The following is a 5,656-nucleotide window of genomic DNA, read 5'->3' as shown; positions in this document are numbered from 1 at the left end:
GTCTTGGCTATTGTAAATAGTGCTGCTATGAACCCTGAAATATTTTTTTGAGTATGTTCAAAGAATTAAAAGAAATCCTATTTTAAAAACTAAACAATAGTATGAAAATTATATTCCTCGAAGTAGAGAATGGCAATAAAGAACATAAAATTATAAAAGAGAACCAAATGGAATATCTGTAGTTGAAAAGGACAGTAATAACTGAAAATTTCACCGGAGGGGCTTAGATTAGTTTCCCAGGGCTGCTGTAACAAATTACTATAAACCACACGTCTTAAAACAACAGAAATTTACTGTTTCACACTTCTGGAGGCTGGAAGTCTGGAGTCAAGCTGTAGGCCCGGCTATGCTCCCTATGAAAGATCTAGAAAATTATTCTTCCTTGCTTCTTTCTAGCTTTTGGTATTTTCTGGAACTCACTGGTTTTCCTTATCTTGCAGCTGTATCACTCCAATCTCTGCTTTCATTATCACGGGGCCTTCTCTCCTCTGTGTCTGTGTATCCAAACTTCCCTGCTCTTATAAGGACAACAGCCATTGGGTTAGGGCCCACAGTAATCCCATATGACCATATCTTAACTTGAGACCTTATTTCTGAATAAGGACACTGTCACAGGTACTGGGCATTAGAGATTTAATATATAATTGGGGGGACACAAACCCACAATAGGGCTGAACAGATGTGAGCAGGAGGAAGACAGAATCAGCGAATTTGAAGACAGGTTAATTGAGTTCCAGTCTGATGAACAGTAAGTTTAAAAAGTTGGGGGGGATAGGGAAGAAAAATGAACAGAGCCTAATGAGACCTGGGTAATACTATCAAGCATACCAACACATGCATAAAGAAGAGTCCCAAAAAGACATGAGAGAGAGAAAGGGAGGCCATGTGAAGTAACAGCCAAAATCTCACCAAATTTGATGGAAAACACAATCAATATTCAAGAAGTTCGATGAACATCAAGTTGAATAAGCTCACATCACACTAAAATGGTTCAAGGTCAAAGACAAAGAGAGAATCATGAAAGCAACAAGAAAGAAGTGACTAATCACGGGCAAAGGCTCCCCACTAAGTATAAGGGCCGACTTTCATTAAAAATCATGGAGAACAGAAGGCAGTGGGATGACATAGTAAAAGTGCTAAAAAAGGGAATTTCCTGGCAGACCAGTGGTTAGGACTCCACGCTTTCACTGCAGAGGGGCCGGGTTCAATCCCTGGTTGAGGAACTGAGATCCCACAAGCTGTGCGCAGCGTGGCCAAAAAAACCACAAAGAAGTGCTGAAAGACATTGACTGTCAACCAAGAATTCTCTAGTAGAGATGCCCTTCAGTAATGAAGGAGACATTAAGACATTCCCAGATAAATAAAACCTGAGAGACTCCATTGCTATCACCAGGCCTATAAGAAATATGGAGTCCTTTAGGCTGAAATGAAAAGACAACAGAGTAACACAAATCTACATGAAGAAATTGTTACATATGTAAATATAAAAGAAAGTGTAAATATAAGTACATAAGATGTATATAGTATAAACATATAAACAATGTACTATTTTCTTCTATCTGCTTAAAAAGGACACTATAAGAATATAATAATCTACACTGCTGAACACACAACATATAAAATATGTAATTTATATGACAGTAACAGTATACAGAAGGGTACATGGAACAGATCCACAGATGAGTAAAGTCTCTGTAAGTCACTGAAATTAATTTGGTATTAATCCAGATTAGAATGCTATAAATTAAGATGTTAATTGTCCCCAGGGAATCCACTAAGACTATAACCCAGAATCTATAGTAAAAGAAACAACATGGGAATTAAATTGGTACACTAGAAAATAACCAGCACAAAAGAAAGCAGCAATGGAGGAATATTAGAACAAAAAGATATAACTCATACAGAAAACAGATGGCAAAATGACAGATTTCGATGCTACCTGATTAGTGATTAAATAAAATGTATTCATACATGGTTTATACACTCCAATAGACAGACATTGGCAGAATGGGTAAAAAGCTATGATCTAGCTGTATGCTATCTACAGAGTTGCACTTTAAATTCAAGATACAAAGAGATCTAAAGTAAAAAGGTGGGAAAACATATACCAAGCAAGTATTAACCAAAAGAGAATTAGACTGGCTTTATTATATAAGACAAACATTATGGCAATTTTTTCTAGAGACAAGTAAGGACATTTTAGAGTGACAAAAGGGTCCATTTCTCAAGGAGGAAACTTTATAAACATTTTGCACTTAACAAGATAGTTCCAAAATACATGAAGCAAACTGACAGAATTGAAAAGAGAAGCAGACTCCTCAACAATCATAGTGAGAAACTTCAATACTCAACTTTCAATAGTGGAGAGAATCTGTTATTTCTTGGGATTCTCACATCAGCACTATGGGTTGGACAGAGTAGGAGCTGTGGCCCATATTTTATGGCTCAGGGCACTGAAATTTAGAGAGATTGAGTAACTTGCCCAGAGTCACAACACTGATGAGTGATGGGTCTAAGGCAGGGGAGGGAGTTGATTCCCTGCGGATAGAGATTCCTGAACACATGGACATGAGATCATGCCCTGGATACAAAAACCAAGAGCTCTCCTCACTCCCTTTCCCACATCCTCCTGCCCCAAGGATGCTGCAAGGAGACAGCTGGTACTCGGAGGAGGTGCCTGGCCCAAGAGAATGGCTCAAATCTGGACCCAACTCCTGGCTCTACGTTTCAATTCCTGACCCCAAATACAATGTCTTTCCCCCAAATGCAGACCCCCTGATGGACCGGGGTATCCAAATATGTGTGCATCTCCCCTCCCTTCCCCCTCAGCACTTGATTCTAGCAGCTGATTTGCAGTGAGACTTCCTGGTGGTCAGGTGACCACCCTGAATGGCCAGTAGTCTACTTGACTCCCTAACTGACTCAGAACCCAGGACATTCCAAACCAACTGCCCACACGACAGCTGCACAGAGAATTAGCATCATCTTCAGCTGACCAAACCCGGATGCTGAGCAGTTAATATTCATTAGCTGGGAACAGGGTCTACTGGGCTGGTGTTTTGGTGGCTTAACAGATGAAGGTTACAGGCCCCCAGGGTCTCACTGACTAGAGACTGACCAATCGTCTGAGCAGCTTGGACTAAGGCCTGGCTAAGAGCGGGCAGTGGCTGCACGGGCTCTGAGTGGGCACCTTCCCTGCCCAATCCTCCCTCAGCCAGATCCAGGCTCTGCTGTACAAACTACAGCCATTGCTCCTGAATCTACTTGCTGGTATTATTTCCACAGTACCTTCAATGGAGTGGTTAGTGGGGGTGCTATTTGTGTCCCCACCCTGTTGTTTGGCCAGATGCTGGATTCTGATGTGTCTGAACCACCGCTGCGGATGGCCAGCAGATTATCTTGATCGCAGATGATATTCTTGTGCATCCTGTGTTTGATTCCTTTATAATCTTCCTTTTCTTCTTGGTACCCGAGTCATGATCCTGGAAAACACAACAAAAACTGAAAGAACTCTTGATAAGTTGCTGGGAGAAGACCATGCAGAGGTGTCAATTCATTCCCAGGTCACACGTCTGTTCTCTTTGTTCACCAGCCTCCTAGGGGAGTCTAGGGGAGTCAGGCGAATCAAAGCTGGGCTTGGGAAGAGGGTGTTGCAATGTGGGGTGCATTTAAAATAGCCAGTGGGCTGACTGCACGGGGACATGACTTTATTTAGTGAGATAATATAGAAAAGGAACACAGCACAGTGACCGACAGAGTGGGGGCTGGTGCCTGATGTTCTGGATTCAAATCATACCAGAAGCCACATGAACCTGGGAAAGTTATGCAGACCCTCTGTCCTCAGTTCCTTGTTCTGTGATATGGAAATGTTAATAGGGCCCACTTATTAGTATTACATGATGAAGCTTAATACAACAAATCAGGTAGACCCTGACGAAAAATGATGGGTACTTCATAAGTGCTACCTAAGTGTTCAAATATTAAATGTCTGGAAGAATAAGCAAGAAATGTGGTAGTGCTGCCTCCAGAGAGGGGACCTGGATGCCACAGGGCAGGGGAGAGGGGAAGGTTATAGGTGTGATGCTTTAGAGCTTGTGAAGAGTATCTGTTATCATCTCCTGTGATTCCCCACATCAGCCCCGTGGGGAACTCACGGCAGGTGCTGTGATCCATATTTTATGGTACCTGGCACTAAAATGTTGAGATTTTAAGTGACTTTCCCGGAGTCGCAAAGCTGATGACAGATGGATGTGGGACAGGAATGTAGTTGGTTCCCTGGGACAGAAATCCCTGAACCCCTGAATCCTCTAGATGGTGCTCTGGACTCCTGAGCCCAGGGCTCCCCTCCCTCCATCCCCCCAATCCTCCTGCCTGCCCCATGGTTGCTCCAAGGACAGGAGGGGTCTGAGCCAACAGGAGGGCCCATGCCTGACCCGCTGGCTCCCTTACATGTTGATCCCTGACCCCACAGCTGTTAAATATCCCTGAAAGAAGGTCCCTTGAAGGATCACAGGGTCCCATCTACGTCCCTCCTCCCTCAGCATCTTCACACACCGGGTGAGCCTCCTGCTGGTCTGACCAGTGGTCGGCTTGTCTCCACGTGGCTCAGAGCCCCGGTCTCTCCAAGCCAGCTGCCCGCATGGCACGTCTCTAACAAATTAGCTTGGTCTTCAACAACCAGCCCTGGATACACAGTTAGTGCTGATTAATGAGGACAGTGGCCTGCTGGGCTGTGCTTGGTGGTTTAGTGGGTGAAGCTGGCGTGCCCCACTGTCGCCTGACTATTGATGTGAGCAACTGTCTGAGTAGCCTGGGCTACAGCCTGGCTGGGGAGGGGCCGTGGCTGCACTGGCTCTGAGGGCGCACCTTCCCTGCTCATCCTTCCTCATCAAAATCCAGCCCCTACAAACTCCTCATCCATCCCTAGACCCTGCAGTGGCACAGGAGAGAGGCCCATGTCCTCCTAGAGGGACCCCTCCATAGCCACAGCCTAGAGACCCCATCCCAGGACTGTCTCTGAGGATGACCCAGGCCCTCCTAATCTCTGTCACCAAATGTTCATTCCACTAACCCGATGGCATTGTCCCTTCTCTCCACGTTCCCAGGCAGCGCCCAAACACCCAGTGATCCTGTCCACATCAACCACTGGAAATACTGCCACGAAATCCCAGTTTCCTTCCTTTCTGAAACCTCTAGATTTAGACTGCTAATATTTGCTTTTGGATTTTGACATCGACATTCAGAAGTGTTTAGCCTGTAATTTCTCCTGTCCTGTAATATCTGCTGCGGGTACGACATCAGTATTCTCCTGGTCCGATGAAAGCAGTGTGGGTGTGTTCCCTCTGTATCTGTTCTCTGGAAGAGTGTGTAGGAGACAGCCATCATTTCTGTCTTAAATGTTTGATAGAAATCAGAGGAAGCCACCTGGGCCTGAAGTTTGTTTTGTGGGGAAAGTTTTTTGGATCTCTTTCTAATTGAAGTTTACTTGGTGTATTGTACAGGGCACAGATCTTAAGCGTAGAGCTTTATGGTTTCTTGTAAATATAAACACATCTGTTACCAACACCCAGTTCAATATACAGGACGTCCCCAGCACCCTGGCCGCCCCCTGTAGAAGGGGAGAAGAGTAAGTGCTAACTTATTCGGTTATAAGAAT

The sequence above is a fragment of the Neophocaena asiaeorientalis genome, unplaced genomic scaffold (assembly GCF_003031525.2).
Source record: "Neophocaena asiaeorientalis asiaeorientalis breed wild unplaced genomic scaffold, Neophocaena_asiaeorientalis_V1.1 scaffold648, whole genome shotgun sequence".
Taxonomy (NCBI): domain Eukaryota; kingdom Metazoa; phylum Chordata; class Mammalia; order Artiodactyla; family Phocoenidae; genus Neophocaena; species Neophocaena asiaeorientalis.
Note: the sequence above shows the minus strand (reverse complement) of the source record.